The sequence below is a fragment of the Podarcis muralis genome, chromosome 3, assembly GCF_964188315.1.
Source record: "Podarcis muralis chromosome 3, rPodMur119.hap1.1, whole genome shotgun sequence".
NCBI classification, from domain to species: domain Eukaryota; kingdom Metazoa; phylum Chordata; class Lepidosauria; order Squamata; family Lacertidae; genus Podarcis; species Podarcis muralis.
In genome coordinates this window covers 70,134,744-70,158,519 of record NC_135657.1, presented here as the reverse complement: position 1 = coordinate 70,158,519, position 23,776 = coordinate 70,134,744, and the positions used below count along the sequence as shown (strand labels likewise).

Genomic DNA, 23,776 nt, shown 5'->3' with positions numbered 1-23,776 from the left:
TTTTAGCATTCACACAGATCTATTTCACAGAACAAATGCTGAGCAGAAAAGACAAGGACATTTTTATATATAAGCAAATGCACTGGTCTACTCAGGAAGAGCAAAACACAGCTTTTTGATCTAGTAACAGGCTCCGAACCACATACTAGTGCCACATGGCATATAATATTTTAAAACTAGTTTTAGACCAAATGATAACTTTAGAAACGCATTCAGTGGCTTCCCATAGCACCCAAAGAGAATCAAATAACCACTCAAAGAAGCATACAGGCAACTTTTCATTTGCAAGGGGGTTGAATTCCAAGGCACCGCACAAGTTGGCAGGACGTACGTGAGACCCCCCCCCCCTTTCCGGTGCTGAAAACAGTGCACGGATCAGTTCTACGTGCCACCTTTCAAGGAAGGGGAGGCCGGGAGTGTTAGAAGATCGAAGCCGTCTATGGTAATCTCTTCCTCATCCCATGTTTCTTGGAATAGAATGATATTAAATGAATTTATATACTTCCTGAATTCGGGGTCTGATTTTTTGGTTCTCCAACCAGCAATGTTCCAGCTAAGTATTGATAAACGTGCCTCAAATGTGTGCAAATGGGGAGTTGCCTGCATCTGGTACCCAACATCTCTATCCAATTAGCATATTATGTTATTTATTAATTCATTTAATTTATGCCCTATATCCTCAAGCAATTTCAAAGTTATCATGCCAATTACAGGAAGAGTCGACGTATTGATACATCAAGAATATAGGATAAATGCACCTGCAAAATCTGAAAAGTTGTGGAATGGCTTCATGTGTAACCTACCTAGCTCACAGCACAACCTGCATTTAATCAAGCTTTGGCTCAATTTGCTTCTGTCAGTTTTGCGGTTGCACGGCAGGCTTAAATTGCTAGCTAAGCATATGATGAGGCAATCACACAACTTCACCAAGAGCCACAAGCAAAAAGAAAACGCAAGCAGGGTACTTCATGTATGAGAGGAAGGTTTCAGAAAAGCATACCCAGGGCGCACAGATACTACAAAGTTTCATATTGGTTGGGGAAGAAATCTTTAACTATCCCGGCCTTCTCCTAAGAATCTTTTGCTGTTTGGCAAAAGTTTAAAGAATTTGCTCGGATTCTAGCACTGTAATCATATACATGTTTACTCAGATGTAAGTCCTACTGTTTTCAATGGGCCTATTCCCTAGTAAGTGTGTTTAAGATAAATGTATGCTCTTTTGGAGGACCATTCATCCTCCATAAAAGGGAGGGGATGAATGGTTACTTTGGGGGTGGGCAGGTAATGGGGAAGGTCACTCTCCCATCCCAGGGACATGGTGTGGCCAAGAGCAGCTAAGCCTCTGTACAAAACCCCTGAAGACTGAATATAATTGTTTTTGCTGCAGCCCCAAAATTGACATGTAAAAACTTCAGACCAGCATCAATTAGGGATTGCATCCCAGGGTTCTTTAAGAAGATGCAATTACTATTAAATCAGTTAAAAGTTTACCATATAGCAATGCATCTAGAAGTATTACTCAAAACATCTGTCAAAGCATAGCGAAACTGTTTTTTATTAGTTCATTAAAATATAATGTGGTTTTCCATCCAAAAACCCCTTGAACAAGGAAATGGGGGTTAAAGCAAACTTCCCACTGAGAACTAAAATGTGAAAAGAAACCCAAATTGCCCTTTCGACCAAGGAGAAGCTAATCCTCAAAAGTTAACAGAATATCTCAGATTATCTCAAGACTGAGTTCTTTGCGTGACTCATTTGTTCTTCCAGCACAACAAAAATGCCGACAATCAGTGTTAAGTCTTGACTGTGTAGCCCGATAATCATTCCATGTCTACAGAACATACCACCACAGGAATTATTAACACATCATGGGTTGCAACATTTTCCACTTAGTTCAAGTCACCCTCCAGGTTTTTTTTCTACTTAAAAACTCTAGGCAGCCTGCAAACTCCAAATATTTTCACTATTTTCATCCAAGAAGATGGAATAACAGACTCATTGACATGGTAAGGTAAAGGTAAAGGTAAAGGGACCCCTGACCATTAGGTCCAGTCGTGGCTGATTCTGGGGTCGCGGCGCTCATCTCGCTTTATTGGCCGAGAGAGCTGGCGTTTGTCCACAGACAGCTTCCGGGTCATGTGGCCAGCATGACTAAGCCTCTTCTGGCAAACCAGAGCAGTGCACGGAAACGCCATTTAACTTCCCGCCAGAGTGGTGGTACCTATTTATCTACTTGCACTTTGACGTGCTTTCGAACTGCTAGGTTGGCAGGAGCAGGGACCGAGCAACAGGAGCTCACCCCATCGCGGGGATTTGAACCACCAACCTTCTGATCGGCAAATCCTAGGCTCTATGGTTTAACCCACAGCGCCAGTCATCCCTTAACACACTATTCAGAAGCAATGCAGATGCTGCAGAGGTGTTTGCCATGGGGGGAGGGTAGAACAGCACTGAAGAAATGGTATGTGATTGTTAAAAGTGAACAGACTCAACTAATCAAAGCCCATGAAAGGAATCTTGTAGCCCCAGGTCTGATAGGAAACTGATAGTTAGAGCTACTTCAAGACAATGCTTACCAAGAGTTACTTACCAAGGCCTACTTAATCCAGAAGATAGTGGGCCATGGTGAAAGTCCTTAAACATGTATACTTCATATGTGTGCTCAGTCACATTAAAATGTACCTGCCATGTATGCTGCCCAATTCATTTGTAAATGTAGCATGCCAGTGATCAATGGCCTGGTTTTGTTAGGATGATGACATTACACATGAAAGGGAAAGCACACATGGTAACTGCATTTAAATGTAATCAGGCACATGTGAAGACTTTACACAGGTAAGATCATGCCTGTATAAATAAAGCCTAAGGAGAAGTTACAAAATTAGGGTTTTCTGTGTCTCTGCATTTTGCCACCAAAATGTTTTAAAAGAACATTGTTCAGTGCCTTCACCCAAATTCTCTTCCATTTGAGGAGTATGACTTTGGACATATTCATGTCACAGGAGTAGCTGAGGGCACAGGACTTGATGATCTCTTGCTGCTTGGCTTTCCTTAGCTTTCTGCATTACATCTCCTTCTGGGCTTTTGCAGTATCTGTTCCTTACTTTAGCATCTAAAAGCACATTCTGATGCTCTCCCTCTCCATTGCCCAGGGTTGCTGGGGGTGAGGAAGAAAGAGAAGTAGTGTCAAGGACCCACCCTTACGCTAGGAAGCTCATTTCAATCTGTGGATTCATTCACTTATGGGGTGGGGGGAACTGTGGTGAACAACCCACCCAGCCTCCTATTTCAGTTTTGCTGTGGGCCCATAAACCCTCCCCTAACTTCTGCCAGTTCGCACTATCCTCGCTTCTTTTTCAGTGGCACTGCTGGAATTCAAAATGTTTCACTTCCTTTTTATTTTTAATCTTTCATGTTATTCTTTATAAAGCACAGACTTCTGGAGGCTTCTCCTACCCTCACAGGGCTTCTTTGGAGGTTTTTCTTGATTCAAAAGTAAGGAAAGCCAAACAGAAAACAACAAATGCTATCACTGAAGTAGAATAGCTATTTTCCTTTTTACAAATCCTCTCCTCAGAAAAACTGACACAAGAGCATTGTAGTCTACTATTGGATGCAATTGCTGCCTGCTGAGTTTCCTTCGTCTTCTGTTCACAGTTTCCATCACTGGCTGAACTATTTTTATCAAGGCCGTTATAACCTGCAAAAGCATGAAATGGACTTTAGTCCATTAAAGCATATACCATAATAAATTTGTCCGCTTTTAAGATTCTTTTAAGCCACAATACAATTTTGTTGTTCTTTCACATATATAAGGCTGCATACGTCTCTGGGCAAATGAACTCATGTATATCTTCCATCTTCTCCTTAAAAGCTTTGCTTATCTGGACGGGAAGTACCAGCAGAAAGCTCAGAGGAAGGAGAAATTAACAGGCTAGTTATGGTTTTCTGTAACCCACTACCTCAGAAGAAATGCCTTTCAAATGCTTCCAAGAACTACATTTGAGGAAACCCCATGATGACTGACAGGATACTTGGTGCCAGTGCTTTAGTAATACCACTAACTAACTGATACATCAGTTCCTTCCCTCGTATCTTATCTATTTGTCAGATACCAAATCACAAGTCTGATTGGTATGATGGGGGGGGGGGGGACAAGAAGGGTGCTGAGAGCTGCAGCCAGTTCAGCAACACTACAAGACTGATAAGAAAATAACTACAGTAGTAGCTTGGTTTAAGAACAGCTTAGTTTATAAACAACTTGGATTAAGAACGCTGCAAACCTGGAAGTAGGTGTTTTGGTTTGTGAACTCTGCCTTGAAATAAGAACATGTTTCGCTTCCTGTTGAGTGGGTTCCATTTGTAAATTGAGTCCGCCGTTGCTATGGGAAAGCAAGCCTTGGTTTAAGAATGCTTTGGTTTAAGAATGGACTTCTGCAACGGATTAAGTTTGTAAACCAAGGTACCACTGTATTTAAATACACCATAAAGCCAGTTACATGCAGAAGGTGAGCAGAAATTAGGACAAGCCATTTCCTAGCAGAGGACAGTTAATGCAAGTTAATGACATACACTTTTATGTCCAAATGGGAGCTTTACATTAGTGACTGGTGCTAAACTGTTTAAAGATTCATTTTACCAGATGTAGGAATATATACTAAGTCACACTACTAGTCCATCTATCTATACTGACTGGCAACAGCTATTCAGGCTTTTAGGCGGGGGTCTTTCCCAGCCCATCCTAGAGAGACCAGGGATTGAGTTTGGGACCTTTCTGCAGGTAAAGCAACTGTTCTACCTCTGAGCTATGGCCTTCCTAAACAAACAAGGCGGCAGCAATGCTAAGGAAAAAACAAGACTATAATCTCTTCTATCGGAAAGGTTTCAAAATAAAATGAACCAAAAGCCCAAAGTTCCACACTCTTTCTAGCTGTAGAGGAAAACATGTCCTCTCAGCAGCCATTGCAAAACAGATTAATAGATTTATCACTAAAAAAAACAAACCCCACAAACACAAATTAATGTTTGTTTTAAAAGTAAATTAACGGTAGTTAAGGGCTTTGTTTTGACCTATAAAGCCTTAAACAGCTCGTACCCTTAAACCAGAATACTTCAATAACTGCCTCTCCCCATATGAACCAACCTGGACCCTGTGATCATCATCTGAGGCCCTTCTTCGTGAGTCTCCTCCACATAAGGTCCAGAGGGCCTCTTCTGTGGTGACTCACCATTTGTGAAATGCTCTCCCCAGCGAGGCTTGCCTGGTGCTGACATTGCATATCTTTAGGCGCCAGGCAAAAACATTCCTCATCTTCCAGGACTTTGGCTAATCAAACAATCGATGGCCTTTTAAACAGTGGCGGGGGGTGTTATTGTTTTTGTTTGTTACTATGTTATGCATTGTTGTGTTTTTATATTGTAAACCACGGTGATCTCAGATAAAGGGTGGTATAGAAATTTAATAAATTATTATTACTATTGGAACAAAACAAGAAGTCATCTGCATGATATCTTCCACAGCTTTTCTACTTGTAAGCAAACGAGATTATGGAAGATATAGCCCCAGTCCAAGGGATCCCAGCACTACGTAAGACAGCATAGAAAGGTTAATGGTACAGTGGTGCCTCGCAAGACGAAATTAATTCGTTCCGCAAGTCTCTTCGTCTTGCGGTTTTTTCATCTTGCGATGCACGGTTTCCCATAGGAATGCATTGAAAATCAATTAATGCGTTCCTAGGGAAACCGCCTTCAGACCAGGTCCGGGGACAGTCTGTCCCCCGACCTCTTCTGAAGGCTGGGGGGGGGGGGACAAAGGCTTTTTTTCCCACTGCCAGCCTTCAGAAGGCTGTTCTGAAGGCTGGCGGTGGGAAGAAAAGCCCTTCTTCCCACCTCCCGCCCCGCAAGCTCTGGGGACAGGAAGGCTTTGCTGCCGACCGCCAGCATTTTAAAAGCCCCTGCTGTCCCGGGGCGATTTTAAAATGCTGGCGGGCGGGAGCGAAGTCTCCGCTGCCCCGAGGAGATTTTAAAATGCTGGGGGTCGGCAGCGAACGCTTCGCTCCCGCCCGCCAGCATTTTAAGATCGCCCGGGGCAGCGGAGAAGTCTCCGCTGTCCCGGGAAGGCAGGCGGGGGGAGCAAAGACTTTTGCCCCCGCCTGCCTTCAGAAGAGGTCCAGGACCTCGTTCCGATGCCCGGCGGCGGGGTGAGAGGTTCCCGCCCCCCCGCCCCGCTTCGGAGCAGCGTTCCGAAGCGGGGCGGCTGGGGCAGGTGTTCCCGCCCCCCCGCCCCGCTTCGGAGCAGCGTTCCGAAGCGGGGCGGCTGGGGCAGGTGTTCCCGCCCCCCCGCCCCGCTTCGGAGCAGCGTTCCGAAGCGGGGCGGCTGGGGCAGGTTTTCCCGCCCCCCCCCGCTTCGGAGCAGCGTTCCGAAGCGGGGCGGCTGGGGCAGGTGTTCCCGCCCCCCCGCCCCGCTTCGGGGCAGCGTTCCGAAGCGGGGCGGCCGGGGCAGGTGTTCCCGCCCCCCCGCCCCGCTTCGGAGCAGCGTTCCGAAGCGGGGCGGCCGGGGCAGGTGTTCCCGCCCCCCCCGCCCCGCTTCGGAGCAGCGTTCCGAAGCGGGGCGGCTGGGGCAGGTGTTCCCTCCCCCCCCGCCCGGCTTCGGAGCACCGGGAGAAGCGATCTCCCCGCAGCCCCTTGCTTCAAAAGAGGTCCGGGGGCAGCGGGAAGTGCTTCCCGCTGTCCCCGGACCTCTTTTCAAGCAAGGGGCGGTGGGGAGAAGCGATCTCCCCGCAGCCCCTTGCTTCAAAAGAGGTCCGGGGGCAGCGGGGAAGAAGCGCTGTGCTTCCCGCTGCCCCCGGACCTCTTTTGAAGCAAGGGGCTGCGGGGAGATCGCTTTTCCCCGCAAACCCTTGCTTCAAAAGAGGTCCGGGGGCAGCGCGAAGCGCTTCCCGCTGTCCCCGGACCTGGGGCTGCGGGGAGAAGATCGCTTCTCCCCGCCGCCCCTTGCTTCAAAAGAGAAGACCCGCTGTCCCCTGGGCAAGCTTCGTTTTGCGAAGCAAGCCCATAGGGAAATTCGTCTTGCGAGGCAACTCGAAAACGAAAAAACCTTTCGTTTTGCGAGTTTTTCGTCTCGCGAGGCGTTCGTCTTGCGGGGTACCACTGTAGTTACTTTCAAAATTATAATAACATGGAGAATGCGGCTGCAGTATAAACAAAGTAGGTTCCAGAGATCATTTAGGGGTTATAGTGGACAGCATAGCTGGTTCTAGTTTTGAGTAGCCTCAGCAGTATCCCATCAAATGGGTCATCTGCCCACCACTTTCCTCTGTTCAGTGCAGCAGTGTTGCCCTCTGAGGACACTGAGACATCAGTAGCTGCCCAATGGTAGACCCCTATAATGTCATCCAAGTATGCAGGAGGTCAGCACTGGGACAGAGGCACTAAGCTACAGTCCTCACCCAAATTCATTAATCCCTGGCCCTCAGGCATGAAGCACCCACCACATTAGCACCCAGATAGTTTTAACATTTTAAAAGAAATAATTTTTGTGTACCTAATATTTTATTGCTCCTGACAGTTGCCAAAGAGCACTAGCTTTGAATAATTCGTTTATGAACTGAACAGTTGTGGTATAGGCAAGCTTCCCACACACTGCTTAACCATGTGGCTTCATTAGGAAATGGAAAAGAAAAGCTTATTCAGTTTTTATGACTATTCACCCTTTAGCATCTCAGCTGAGGGGGACAAGTGATCCTATTTATGTGAGCTGCAGCCATTACGTTTTTTTGTTTTTGTGAGCTGGAAGCCACAAGCCTCATTTAATGCAGACCAATGAATATGCCAGCCACGTTCTGAAAATGCTTATCTTAAAAATATCGGGAATTGTTTGCACTTTAAGCTGCAAGCAGATTTAGAAATACTGAGCAAATTTACTGTGTGTATGTGTGTGTGTATTGTATTGTATACACATTTGAAAAACACATATTCTACTAGGAATGCAGGCTTTTTTTTTCAAGAAAAAAAAATAAGGGCAGCAATTGTTGTCTTTTACAACAAGGATAAAATGTTTGAATATACTTTCATCAACCTCTTGATGCACTCTGCAGAAGAATACTGAGCTAAACAATGACTCAACTGCACTTTCCTTCTCTGTTCCTTCTGTGCACATCCAAGCCACTGCCACATTCTGCCTCTTAGTCTAGTTACTATATAACCTCTTTTGCTAGCCTCCACTCATGCCAAATACCTTGAGAATGGATGTCCTAAAGCTCTCTCTCTCTGCCACTACACTCATTACCATTGTTCCAATCCTTAAAACCTTTAAGTCTCACCTATCAGTTTACAAACTGAAATGAATTGACTAGTATTTACCACTCCACCTCTGATTATTTCTCCCCCTACACTATCAGTCACTGATTTGTCCTTCTCCTTTTGTCCTTAGTGCATAGCTCTATGTGCCTCTAGCCCAAATCACATCTGCATTTTCAAGCAGTTACCGGTAAATTGCTATTCAGGAAATTCTCCCTGCTTCACCCCACCCACTATTCCTGTGGATTATCCAATAACCTGCTTTGGATATTGTTACTGCCACCCTCCCCTCTTGATAGTGTGTGGAAGGTAACACTTTCCTTTTTTGCCTATCCGGTGTACTGGTCCATACTTTCCTGCAACTTGATGCTAATAAAATCCCATCATGTCATTGTTGGTGACTGTCAAGAAAGTGTTTAACTCACATTTCTGCACTACTCCTTCCTACCCACACTTCATTCGAATATTTATTCATTCTCTCTTCCCTTCTAGTTTCCTGTGAAGCTGACAACACCATGGAAAGCCCTGGTGAAATCGAAAGTTATCTTATCAGCTGTTGGTTTTTAAACAAGAACATAAAATTATACATGCCCTTTTGGAAAACAACGATGAAATAGACAAGGCTTTTTCTTGGTTTTATCAAAGAAGAAAGAAAGGTTTGGAAGATGCTGACACAATCATAGAAAAGGAAGTAGAATTGGGTAAAGGAGCTGAACCCCTTAACAGTAACCAAAGCGACATAGTGAGGAGAGATTAAAATGCTAAAAACATATTCCCAAGTAAGCCAAGCTCTATGGAAAATAGTTGGTGGATCGCTAAACTATTGCAGATTTCGAAAAAATCTGCTCAACAGCAACACACATGAAAAATGCAGAATGAAACATGGTTGTAAATCTATCTTATATGGCCAGCAATCAATTTAATAGCGTTATACAGTACTGTACATCAATTAATGCTTCATTTTTGTCTTTCACACAGGCACAACAACAGTGGGAAAGAACCTCAAAAGCCCTTTTAAGCATGTGAAATCTGTCTTTGTCTTGTATACTCCTGTCTTAAATGCCTCTTGTCACGCTTGCATCAGCCTTATCCTCTACATCAACCAAATTAGCACATTATTCTGCCTACAGATTTCTCCTTAAAGCAAAATATACTTTTGCCAAGATTTTCCTGGACCTCACATTTTCTACACACTGCTGGGTCAGCTAGATTCTATTGCATTCCCATGTAGCCTTTAACAAATCTTATCCTCTTTCCTCTATTTTCGTCTCATCTAGCTGCGTCCTTTCATTAGAAATTACATCAGTCCTGTCTACTCTGCAGCATTTCTACGATGCTGGCACGAAGCAGATATGAAATAGTATTCAGGTCAGGAGACGGGTCCCAAACAAAGACATTCTTTGCCCAGTGGCGGAGATTCCTTTCTGGCTAACAAGGTTGAGTATCTCCCATGCAGAGTCTACCAGCATAGTCTGTAGTCCAAAGGCTCTTCCAGACTAGCAGGTGGTATTCAAAAACATACTTGAAATTCAGGTTGTTAAATTAAAATGGATTTGGTATGCTTGCACAACAAACAAACAAACAAACAAACAAACAAACAAACAACCAGTTGTAGAGGATCAAAAGAACACCCATCAGTTTACATGGGGAGGAGGAAAGCCAGTTCCTTTGTGACTTTCACTATTAGGGTTCTTGTTGAAAGTTTCAATATATGGATTTCCATAAATTTATTTCACCTATGCTAATATAAATCTTGACCGTTTGGCAGGAAGGAAGAAAACTAACTAAATAAAATTGTAGCAACTGTAATGCAAACACAATTTTTATCTCATACAAAGAGATGGATGCAACATGAATGCCTGGGCCGCCTTTTTGAGCCTGATACCAACAATCTTACTTCTTTCCATACATTTTCCATTAGAATCATAGAATTAAATAATCTCTTCTTCAAATGCTGCTCCTACAGACATTTAGGCTGCAATCCTACTCACACTTACCTGGGAATCAATCCCTAGAAATAGCTCAGGCTTACTTCTAAGTACAGGATTGCGTTGCAAATCCACTGAAAATATCTCAACTATCCTGCACTACACTCTTTAAATTCACTCAAACTTGACTGTCCTTTACCAATATATAAGAAGAAGAAGAAGAGTTTGGATTTGATATCCCGCCTTTCACTCCCCTTCAGGAGTCTCAAAGCGGCTAACAATCTCCTTTCCCTTCCTCCCCCACAACAAACACTCTGTGAGGTGAGTGGGGCTGAGAGACTTCAGAGAAGTGTGACTGGCCCAAGGTCACCCAGCAGCTGCTTGTGAAGGAGCGGAGACACGAACCCGGTTCCCCAGATTACGTGACTACTGCTCTTAACCACTACACCACACTGGCTCTCATTAGAATCCTCCAGTAGCTACATGACAGATTTAATTCAACAACAACTTGGAAAAAATGTTTGAAGACCACTAAGCTTAAAGCAGTTAGCCCTGCAAAGGCATTAGTATGCTTTATGCAGACCCAGGTAAGAGATCTGATTTGATTTATTCTGCATTCACATCTCTGCAACCACTTTAAAGATAGTACAGAATGAGTTTGTCATGCCGCCTTAAACCGCATTTTAGCTGCAGTTGAAGTTGGTGACACTGAATATGTGAAGGTCCTGCCAAAAGTACAAATTAAAGGACTAGAATTCTCAACATTTTGATTACGTTGTCCCAAGGCTATCCAGATTATGTAAAAAAAAGAATGTTTATGCAATCCCAGTATGTGACAGGATTGCTGTTCTCTGTGATACACAAAAAAACTCACAAACGTGTTTCACTGCTGGAAGCTTATTTCCAATTCCAGTTTTAGACAATTAAGAGACACTAACTTGGACTGGCAATGGCTGATGACGATTTGCAGTGGATTGTTTTCAGTGGAATGAGCATGTGGATGCACATTTGGATAAGGCCCAAATGCTCACTCCAGTGAAAACAATGTAGTGAAAATAACTGAGCAGCACTCTGATCAATGATGCATGCCTAATTAAACAAAGGGAAATCCATGCAAAGAAACATGTTTCCATATATGGAACTTCTCAGATGGATTAATACAACCTAGCTAGGATAACCATTGCATTGCCTCTGCTCAACAGGGCAGCACCTAGCCAAGGTATAAGGACTGGGGTGGGTCTCCCTGAGCTTGGCTCCAAACACCCATCTCTGCAGGTAGCTATTTCTGGTCTCCATATGCCCCATCTGGGAAGTAACAGCCTCAAGACCCTCCAAGAAACTACACCTGGCTTGTCTTTGGCTTTATGACTGAAGGCAGAAAAACCAGGTTCATCTCCTGAAGTCACTGCAGTGGCACCGGCTCATGGTAGGGGCAAGGAGGGAGAGAAGTAGCTTGTTTTCTCTCCCTTTCACCCACTGAAGCCACCAGTCACAAAGGGCTGTGCTACGTTGGGATAATGCCTCCTTTATAGTTTAAAAGCAGAGGTGGCAAACCTCCAGTTCAGTGGCCTGATCCAGGCCATGTGCCTGTGTGCGAGTGCAAGAGTGAGGTGTTGCCTCAAGAAGGTTGGCCAAGGCTGAAAGAGGCCTTGCTTTTTTTAAAAGGCTTGACACTTTTGGGGTTGGAAGTCTTGTGTGCAAAGAAATCAGTACTGGAAGATGTGCATGTGCCTATGCACAATTCACAGTAGTGAATTGCTGGCGTTCTTGTAACTTAAATGGCAGCATGTTGCCTCGTGGTTGGAAAGATTAGGAGGGGGAACTGGGATCTCAGGAATGCAAGTATCTTTTCAGCCCAAGGGCAGTGTGCATGTGCCTTCTTCTTCTGCCATTTTGGTCTGTGTCTGTTGTTGTTGTTGTTGTTTTAAAGAAGTGTAGATTTTCCTGCACAACTCAGGAGCAGGAAGTGTGCCCTGGCACAGATAAATATACTCATCTTCTCTTTCTGACCCATTTTATCACTGATCATGTTAGCACATGGGACATCCACTTGTGCCAAAAACAGAAATGAACACATGTCAACTAATCAGACTAACATTATAATTTGCAGGATTTAGCCTATGGTTCCTCTGAAAAAGAAAGAAGAGGCCTGATGTTGAATATAATATCTCATATAAACTTATGCATTAACCTTCTCATACATGGGACCTATGAATTTCAAGGGTGTTCACTACTGATAATTTTATCCATAAATATGTATGGGCTTAAGTAAGCTGTTTTCTGACCTATGGAACAGTCTTTTAAAATGTGTTTTTATAAAAAAACCACGATTGTTCTTATAATTAAGTGTTCTTTGTATAACTACAACATTAATATGTACTAGGCAACTGTTTTGTGAAGATTACAAGTCTGTGCTAATATGCTGCTTTGGCCTTTTGCCCACTAGTAATAATAAACTTTTGAATTAATTTTCTCCAGGGCTACAATTTTCAATCGATTTAATTGATAGCTTTACTAAAGCTTCAATGACAGATTAAAATTAGTATTACTCCCCATTTAATCAGTGGGTTTGAGATTAGGAGCAAAACTGAACATAGAGACAGATTCAAATGAGTAGTCAAGTTGCCAAATTATACATTTCCTTGCTCAGATACATTAATTTTGGTGGCTTGCAACCATCATCTCAAATATGGGGCAAGCATCCTAGCCCTGCAATGTCTCTGGTTTGGATTAAAATCCAAGCCAGTCAAGATTTTAAGTCCTCCCTTCCACCCTGACAGATGCCAGCTGCGTGAGGAAAAATGCATTTTCAGCATGGCTATAACAACATGCCATGCATCAGAGGGGTGTGGAAGGGAGGGAGAGACCTGCTGGTCCTAAGATCTGCAAAAAAGTAAAGGTGATGGAAAGTAGCTGAAGAAAGAAACAAAACATTATCGTGCTCCCAAGGACATATTTAGGAATATCATATAATCTGATTTGATTGACAATTGGGTGAGAATAAATTGAGCAATTTTCTGAGTAGAGTAACATATCTTGGTTTTTGAGCTTACCCCATCACTACAGATCAGGCTGAAAATAGCATCTTCCCTAACATCAGTTGGCTGCTTTAAAAAGTAATAGAAGAAGAAGAAGGGTTTGGATTTGATACCCCGCCTTTCACTCCCTTTAAGGAGTCTCAAAGCTGCTAACATTCTCCTTTCCCTTCCTCCCCCACAACAAACACTCTGTGAGGTGAGTGAGGCTGAGAGACTTCAAAGAAGTGTGACTGGCCCAAGGTCACCCAGCAGCTGCATGTGGAGGAGAAGAGATGAAAACCCAGTTCCTCAGATTATGAGACTACCGCTCTTAACCATTACACCACACTGGCTCTCATTTCGGGTCATAGCTGAAATTACGCAACCATCAGCAAAATATTATGGGCTGGTTCCCATGACAGAGTAGGCAAAAATATAGTGCAGAGAGATGGCATGAATGTGTGGGCTCCCAGAACGAAGCTCACAACCTCTTTGCTTCCCCCCAGTCCTTTTTACTGTTGTACCACTTTGAACTAAGCCAAGGTTTGGCTTCGCATGTCATCCAAACTGGGACTTGTGGTTAAGCTTTCTCCTCACTAACTGCGATCTGTTACCTTGGCAAAGTGACTGCAAGGTTTTTGCCAGGACCACACACATTTGTGGAGCCTTGCTAAGCCACACTTTGGCTTACCATGCTGCGAGAACCAAGCCAATGTTATGTACCAAATCAAAGAATTCCAGTACATTGCCTAGTTAAGCCCCACCCCGCATAATCAATCAACTTTGCAGGGGGCCAAGCCCCCTCAAATATTTTATTCTGGGGGCCAAACCCCCACGGCCCCTAGGAGTTGGCTCCTATGCCAAGAAGATATCAGTCCTGTCATACTGCTGCTCCTCTACTTTTGGAACTTGGATCCTGTCTGATAGTCTTTAAGATAAGGAATTGATGAGACCGATCCACTATGAATAAGCAAAGTTGTAGCTCCCCAAGAATGAAAACTTCTGTGGCAAAATGCAAGCTATTTATCCCTATGAAGCGGGGTTCTTGAAGTTCTCTTGCACATGATAAAAATGTTAAATATTCATGGACACACTTTCCTTCTTTTCACTGTATATCATATGAACCTCAATAGGGTTTTTTAAAAAAAATTCCAATGATCTTTAAGTTTAGGAGCAGAAGGCAGAACAGGCATTCTGAGAACACATCTGACAATATTAAGTCAATTAATACTGATACGCCAATAAAACCTTCAGCAGAGCAAAATTCCACAGAAGACTTCCAGCAGCGTCACACACACAAAACGGCACACTTTCCCACTCAGAAAATACATTAAAGCTTTTCACCATTTTGCCCCCTTCCACACTAAAACTGATAAGCATAATATAAAAAGCAGTTGAACATTGGAAAATGTGGTTGGAGAAAACAGCAAACAGATGGCTCAGCAAGATACAGGGCTGCTGGTTTTGCTCTTAATTTTAGTTGTATTTTAAAAACATTTCTAACCACCCCAATGGATTTACAATGCTGCAAGTTAAATAGATCTTTTTATTTTAAGTGCATTGAAACGGGCACACCATACATAATAATTCTTGTATAACAAAAGTCCCTTTTTATTATTTTTAAGCACTTCAAATAAGAAACCTAATGACTTCACCACATGCAAAATATATAGCATGAGATCTTACTTGTTTAATAGCACAAGACAATTATGAACCCCATGGGAAGCACCCCACATATTTTTATCTTTTTCCCTGGGAATTTTTGTTCAAACTAGTAACAAAATAACAGTGTTCCCATATCCTTTTTTATTTTTTATTTTTAAAATCAGTGCAAGCCAGTGGGAACTTTGTCTTCAGTATTAACTGTTGCAGTTGGGGATCATGCAGTCCCAATGAAACAGTTGAAAAAGACTTGCCCATTTAATAAAAAAAACACACACTCCTGCATGTGATATTTATTTATTTAATCTGCATTAAGGCACACACAGAAAGGGGGCAGCATTAAGGTGCTTAGCCATATCCTGATGATCCCACCCCACCCCACAATTCTGCATACCTGAATTTATGTTTGGATACCCTACATTGCATTCAGTGTAGCACTATGGCGAACATTCTGTCAGTACAAGGATTTCGCCTTGCATGAGGGAACATCCTTCTCCCCGCAAGTGCCCCTAAATCTGCTCTTGGGGTTTCCCAGAGCAAGAGTCTGTGTTGTTTTCCCCCTTGCCCTGCTCCTTTCCCAGGGAAAACCTGTTCTTTAGTGCTAAATTGGACTAAACTTCAATATGGAGAGAAAACTCACAGTGGATACTGTGAGAACAGGATGCTGAGCCAGATGGGCTCTTCTTATGCTCTTACCATGTCTGGAGAGCAATTTGGACACAGCACTGACCTCCCCAGTTTCCTTTTATCCTGTACGCAATAAATTCATGAGAAAGCGGAGAGATCTTTCCCCAACCTTTCATCTCTGAAAGCAGGAACACTACAAATCAAGATTTCAGAATTAGTGTTCACAAGTGTCTGACTCTGAAATGATATTCACACATATCAGTGCCACTCAAGTTCTGAACCTGCAAAGGAACCCAATGCCCTTAACATTTATGAAACTCAAAAATCATAGAGTGTTACAAATGTCAATGCTAACGAAATACTATTTCCTGACCCTACCAACAACAGAATAGAGGAGAAAAGAAGTTTTTTGGTGGCACATAATAACCTATGTGAAAGAAAAAAAATTGTTAAAGAAGACGGCATGTTTCGGCACTTTCTTGCCATGTTTCTTGTTAAATCTGGGGAAGGCTATCAAGGAAGAGAAATAAAATAACCTAAAAATAAAAAATGCAAAACTTTTCAACATTCAGTGGTTGGTTAACTTGTATTCTCAGATACCCAGGTTCCCAAATACCCCAACCAGGTCCATCTGAATAATTTCTCAGTTGGTTCTAGTAAACAACTTAGATAGTGCTTTTAAGGGGTCAAGGCCTAACAGTGTCTTTTTACAAGGTTTCACAATTTCATTAAGAACATGAAATACATACCTGCATATTGAATGAAATAATACAGCAGTAGCTCATCTCCAGGCAGCAGCTGGGGCTCTCATGCAAACGTCGCTTTGTGTCAAAGCCAAGTCAAGAAGATTCTGCTGTTTTCTTTGAGGACAAGAAGATTTTGTTTTCATTCTCATATGAACCAGTTTTTAAATATATCAAAGTGTTTATATGCCATCATACAGGATGAGCTAGAAATCCATTTCTACATATTCTGCTCCATATTTAAATGTCACAGCAGCCACTGAAAAAAACAAACTCAGCAACAAATCCTCTTATTATCTGCTGTTTTTACTACTCAGCATGTGATGTTTTAAAGTATGACGGCAAAGCATGTTTCCTCCTATATTCTCTTAACCTATACAATTTATTTTGCTCACTTGACATTCATGCTCATATGTTAGTAAAAGAGATTCCACTCCAGATTTTAGCTTGCCAGTAACTTCAGCGTAGGTGAACAATGCCAGAAACTAATGAATACTCAATCTATTCACTGAATTGCAAATCAGACAAGAAACTTCTTCCTCCTCCTATGACTTCTTTCTAAAAGGTTTCTTTTTTGCATCTAGGTCTCTTTCCTTATAAGCAGAACCCTTGGAATCCACAACCAAAATACCAAGCCTTTTGTAAACATCGTAACGTTGCCTTCCTTTAATTTTTAATATTGTGAAGAGATCACAGCAGCTTGCAAAACTAGGAATCAGATGACACTCTTGAGATTGGCAAGTCTTTTTCTCTGGCGCCACAGGATGCCAGCCAATTATACATATATATATAAATCATTACATTTTCACACCAAAAAATGGGCATGTAGTCATAAAATGAATTGTATTACAATGCATTAGACCCAAAAAGACTTTCGGAAATCACTGGAAGCAAGTATGTTACAAGAACATTTTAAATGTTCTTATGTAGCAGCTACATAAATGGCACATCTAAAGGCAAGATGAGACAATATTTGCAGAATTTGCAATATTTGGCAAAATCACTGGGGCCAAGAGTGCAGCTGTCTAGCTTAATTAAGTTTCTACTTGCTGCAAGGATTTAGGTCAAACCCTTAAAGTTACTCATGGGATTTTACAATCTGACATTTTCTTAAGGTCTGCAATGCAGACAGTAGTGTGTAACATGCAAATGAACAGGAGATCAGAGGAATCTAAGATACATAACATCAAGATCCTTCAGGGTCACTAGTTTAAAATTATACAGGTCACAACAGTGGCATGTACAAGTTGCTGCCATATGTTGGCTCCTTGGTCTCTCCTATGGGAAGCAACTATAGGAATTTCAAAACAGTTTCTATTTGGGCTGCTGTCCATAGAACAACTCCATATAATTTGCATCCTCAATAATATTAGTTGAGGCCCAGCACAGAGTGGACACAGTGACACAGCTGGATTTACAGGTTCAACAGCAGTGTGAATAAACAAAACTCTGAGATTTTTTTTTAAATGCAATTAGGAATGAAAAACTTTTTTTAAATGTATGTTCACTAATTTGCAACAGCCACATGGCTAACACGCAGACATGCAAGAGCTTTTAATAACTGAGACTTTGTTAGTAGTATTTATTCACTGCTGTTCTCAAACAGTAAGTCAAATCTTAATCTCATTAAAATCTGTCAACAGTCCATATAAGAAACAGATTTCACTTTTCTGCACACAAATACACACGCTGCCCCAGCCATATATAGACAACTAATGAGGAGTGCTTGGTGATGCCTGGGAATTTTTAGAAAGCAATAAATATTGTGATTTTTAAATGGATAGTGTAATTTGTGAATTTGGATCCATCATACCAAAAATCAGGTAAAGTTATGTTTTGGTCCACTATCTTGATTCAAAATGGTGACCAGCATCCAAATGTCTGCAAAGACCGTCACCCTCATCTCAGGAACCCTCATACCCAGTTCAGTGAAGAGGCAGCTGAACCTATGTCAAAAATGGATGAAGTCACACGAAACTGGTGCTTTGGTCCACCATCTTGATTTAAAATGGCACCTGGCATCCAAATAGCGACAAAGTCCGCTGCCCTACATCAGAAACCATCGTGCCAAGTTTGGTGATTATATCCTGAGATGTGGCTGAACCCATAGAGAACAAACATACAAACAACCTTCCAAAATACAGTACTGTATATAATAGATAAAAATAGTGAATATTCCTGCTACCCTTCTCCAGTATACAACAAAGGAGATGAAGGAAAGCACCAGGCAAAACAAGAGGAGAGAAGCTCTAAAACCTAGACGATCCAGAACTACAAGTTCTGGAGGTTACAAGTTCCTTACCTCTGAACTAAAGTCTACTGACTTCATTCAGACTAATATGTTTTGATTTATAATCTTCATCTGTCACTGTAAAAAAGGTAACCCTCTTTATCTTCCGCTTCTGCTTATAATTGCAACTATCAAAATGCAGTGAGCTGTATAGATAAAATTTAGTGCACCTTAGGGGCTGTCACTTCACTATACAGCAAAACAGTTCCATTCATCTCCACCCCAGAGTTCTCTTTTCATTTAATAAACCCCTCATCTCCAAATTGAAAGCTATTATTTAAACAAAAATATTTTTCTTCTTTGTTTGCAAATATTTTTTAAAGAAGAATAGCTGTGAACCTGAGATGTAGCCTCACATGGGCAAGTGAGACTCCTCCACTGAAAGCAAAAGCAAGGGAGAATGTCTGATCATAATCTGTAAAAAATATATACTCAGGTACTAAATTCAGAGTAGGGTACATAGAATAGGAGAATATATGTTAATGATCAACACTTTTGGTGGATTGCAGTATATTAAACAAAATGTTCAGTAATATTGTTGCCATCTTCTGGATTTGTTTTTTTTAATGGTCCAGTGTACAAAGTTATTCTCAGCACATATAACAAGCGTTTGCCTTATGAAAATACACATTTGTAAAACAGCAGGCTGTTTATACTAGAAACAAGGTTACATTTAACTTTAGATGAGCATTAGAAAAGCAGAACCTTATCTAGTCCAGCATTCTGCTTCCCACTGTGGCCAACCAGATGCCTCTGGGAAGCACACAAGCAGGACATCAAGGCAATAGTCCTCTCCTGTTCTTGTTCTGCAGCACAAGAGGCTTTCTGCTGTTGATCCTGCGGAATGCATGTAGCCACCATGACTAGTAGCCATTGATAGCTATATCCTCTATCAATTTGTCTAATGCCCATTTAAAGCCACCTAAATTGTCAGCTGTTTCCACATCTTATGAGAGCAAATCCCATAGTTTAATTTTGTGATGCTGCCTTGGAAACTTCAGCTGGTGCAGAATGTAATGACTAGATGACAGAAACAGCCACCAGAAACAGCTCTATTGACTTATTTGTTTGCAGCCATAATTCTGGGCAGCATGAGTTTCAAAAGCCTTAACAACCATATACGGAATGGGACCCAGATACCTGCATGAATATCACAGGAAATGAGACGTAAGAGCATAAGAAGAAGAACCCTACTGGATTAGAACACATGTCCATCTAATCACACAGTGACCAATTAGATGCCTATAGGAAGCCCACAAACTAGACCTGAGTGCTACAGCACTCTCCCCACTCATGTTCCTCAGCAACCGATATTCAGAAACATACCGTACTTCTTCTGCCACTGGAGGTAGTACATAATCACTACGGTAAATATGATAGTCATTGACAGCTTTATCCCTCCCTGCCCCAATAAATTAACAGAACCCCCCTTTAAAGCTATTGAAGTTGATAGCCATTGTGCCATGTTAGGGGACCAAACTGTACCATTTAACTATGTGCTCTGTGTTTTGCTGTCATAAGAGACCCTTCTTTGTGCTCCCTTACATTCGGAAATGAGGCAGGTGGTGATGGCCCCCTTATGAATACCCTAGAGACTCACATGCCACCTTCACTCCCAAGTTTCAGACAGCAGGTCAAGTTATTTTATTCACCAGGCATTTTAACTGGCTTTATGGACAGAACCCAAAAGTTTGTATATGAATTGATTTTATTCCCTGATTTTAAACTTCTAGGGCTATTTTTTAAAAAAAGAAATTGCTGATTTTATTGTTTTTAGTTATTTGCTGGAGGTGTTTTTTGTTTTTGTTTTTTCAAACCCTTCGACCTTTACCTGTTTTGGAATTGGTTTACAGATTGAAAAGAACATAAAAATATCTTTAAAAATGAATAAGTACAGTTACCTGTGCAAAATTAAGGCTAGAGGGAAAATACATAAGCTCAATTTGCAACAGCAGAAGCATTACTATCAAATCCTCTGAAGCCACAACTAAACATATTTCATGTGTAGAAGATATACAAGCTCACGAAGAAATGAGTGATTGTATATATTTGGGGTGTAAGATGGACTAAATGCCTCAAGGCAAAGTTAAGATTTCCCCTGAAAGTAGTGTTTTGTGTTGCTTGTTCTGAAGGGTATGTGTGTGAAATCATCTATCAGAATAGTGGCTGCTAAACAGAACGATGGTTTCCATCTTGAAGCCATATTAATAGACTGAAGGCTCTCTCTAAAGTAATTACCTAGACACAAAAAGGAAAGGGGGAAAAATCATTTGGGGGAGAGATGAAAGTGCTTGCTGGGAAGAGTGAAAAGGTATCAGGTGTCCCTTGCTTTGCTTCTGGCCCCCTTCATTGCCCAGAATATTGGCAAGGAAATTGCTATTAAGTCACCCTGAGCTGAAAGGACAAAGTGGTATTGGTAGCGCTTCCAAGCATTTTAGAACAGTTAACCTAGAAAAAGACAACACATTCCAGTGACTGTTCACAAAACAGAAAAGAAATCCTTTGAGCCTGACATTTACCAGAATTCTGAAGCCCATTCCATCCATTTCTTACAAACCAACCACCCACTCATGGGTTCACAATGATTACCACAGAATCACAGAGCTGGAAGAGACCAGAGTCTCCCAAGTCCAGGCTTAGGCACCTACCTACTGATTAACTTTCAAAATTCAAACCACAGGATACTAAAACCAGAGAGAAAATGTGAGAGGACATTTTTTAAGATAAATTAATGAACACAAATAAATCCCATTCACTATAAACTACAAGCTTTACTGTGTACAATTTCACATTATCCAGTACACCATATTTGTGATCCATTGAAGTACATGAACAAAGCATTTCCATGTATGATGGGTAGTTGTCATCAAACAACTCTTCTGGCAATGGTGTCTCATGCCTCATGGAGTCCTTTCCCACGAGAAGGAAAATTCTAGATGCTCCAGAAAGAAATAGGTAATTTTGATTTTATTTTTTTGCTCAGTCCTTGAGGCATGTTGCCCCATCAGCCTTCACTGTCCTCATTTCCTTTCTCTGAACTCTAGATTATTTGTTCAGGAAGTGACTACAAGAAAAAAGCTGGAGAAATGTGCTGCATCTTAGGTTCAGGAGCAAAGCTGAAGTCACTGAAGTTCTAGGAAAGGCTCTGCAATCTGCTGGTATCCTGTAGCATCTCTGAAATAAGATGCCAGCTGAAGGTAATTTCTCACTCATTTTATAAATGTATATCTTTCTCAAGTACAAAATGCATAAACTTCCTATTAGTTGGGAACAGCTCATACACATTGAAATTGCCACTTTTCCCAGTCAACTATATCTAAAAGTGGCTCAATTCTTTCTTGATGCTGTCTGTACACATTTAATGAGCAAAAGCAGGGATTTAACACACACATGCATCATTCTCAACTAAATCAACATGATGCCGGTTTATTAAACCAAGGATTCCATACCCAGGTAGGAAACGTAAGCGAGAAGTAGTCTTGAATCTGAGTGAAACTGTCAGGCCTAAACAAGGCAATTGTAGAGTGTAATCATATGCACTTGTACGCAGAAGAAAGCTGTATTTGTTCCACAGAAAGTGCTCCCAGATAAGTGTGCACAGGATTGCAGCCTTAGTCTGCAACTCGGATCATCAGCAGTTGTTTTTTTTAAGTGTAAGGCAGGAAAGTTTATTTAGTTTCCAATTTCAGATGCCAGCTAAAGACAAAAACAACCAAAAACCCTCCCCTAAACCTAAAGGATGAAATTCTCTGCATTTTCTGAAAACACAACCACAAACTTCTTTTCCTGTGGTCATGCCTGGTTTTCCTCTTATTTTCTCTGTGTCTTTTAACTAGAGTTTGTAGCCTGGTCTATGAGAATGCAAGTCCTTTCCACTGAGCAAGAACTTCCAAAATGTAATACATGTGCAAGCCCTAAAAGAAGAACAGCTGACTCCTGAGATGCATTCATTAAACACAGAGGCTCCATAGTCATGCTAGTGTTCCGTTCTCTCTTTGCACACCACACCACTATGAAGGGGTTTAGAAAAAATTACCGTATTTTTCGCCCTATAGGACGCACCGGCAAATAGGACGCACCTAGATTTTGGGGGGGGAAATAGAGGGGAAAAAATTTATTTACCCACCCACCCAGGTGCGGGACTGGGACAGGGGAAGCCCGAGCTTCCCCCGATCCCAGCCCCCAGAACGGGTCCCAGAGCGATGCCGAAGCTGCGCGCAGCTTCAGCATCGCTCTGGGAGCTTGTGCAAACTTTGGGAGCCCGGCGTGGCTTGCCGCCGGCCTGCCAAGGGTCGCACAGAGCTGCACGGAGCCCGGGGAGCGCAGGCAGCTCTGTGCGACCCTCCGGAGGCCGGTGCGGCTTGGCACCGGGCTCCGGAGGGTTGCACAGAGCTTCCTGAAGCCTGGAGACCGAGAGCCTCTCGCTCTCCAGGCTTCAGCGAAAGCCTGTATTCGCCCCATAGGACGCACCCACATTTCCCTGTTCATTTTTGGAGGGGAAAAAGTGTGTCCTATAGGGCGAAAAATACGGTACTTAAACTACTCTAACGGGGTGGGAAATCAAGAGTTTCAGCTACTCAGTCACAGACAGACTATCATATATGATGCAAATATTTTGCTTTATGGGGAATGAAACAGAATTTCCAAAGAGCAAAAGCTCATGTTGTAATACAGCATCATTCTGCATTGCTGTTATGTGAAGCCACCAAGTCATGTCACCGTACAGGAAAAATCTGATTACAAGCAGGCATGCTGAGTATGCTTAATGCTTTTCTTTCTCTAGGATTCAATACATTTTACGTGTTTTTAAAAAACAGAATGTCTACACCAAAAAGGTGACCTCCAAGTAGCAGCGCTAAAAACACATTGTCATATATTAGAGCAGCATTGACCAACTTGATGCCCTCCAGATGTTTTGGACTACAACTCCCATTAGACAACTAGCTATGCTGGCTGGGGCTGCTGGGACTTACTAGTTCAAAATATTTAGAAGGTACTAGAGTGTGGAAGTCTGCGTTAAGAGAGCTGCTGCCAGTCAGAATGGACAATATTGAGTTGGCTGGACAAACTATCTCAGCAGAAGGGTTCAGTTTCACTGATAAAAGAGGCAAACGCAAATGGCACCCTAAGCACACAGAAGCACACAATTCGAATTCCTATCAAATTGAAAGTTAATAATGCTGAAGCAGTTCTTCCCAAATCATGAAATAA

The 23,776-nt window shown here is 42.1% G+C and overlaps 1 protein-coding gene across 13 annotated transcripts in view; it reads right to left on the bottom strand.

The window, feature by feature from the left end:
• The window catches only part of FYN (FYN proto-oncogene, Src family tyrosine kinase), a 112,967-nt gene that overhangs the window by 81,051 nt on the left and 8,140 nt on the right, over positions 1–23,776 (bottom strand). For 4 of the 13 annotated variants that reach the window (XM_077926079.1, XM_077926082.1, XM_028723197.2 and 1 more), the window contains exon 2: positions 16,282–16,392. The exons of the other annotated variants lie outside the window; for them this stretch is intronic. The gene's annotated coding sequence lies outside the window, so the exon portion shown is untranslated. The remainder of the gene's footprint in view (positions 1–16,281; positions 16,393–23,776) is intronic. 13 annotated transcript variants of the gene reach the window in all.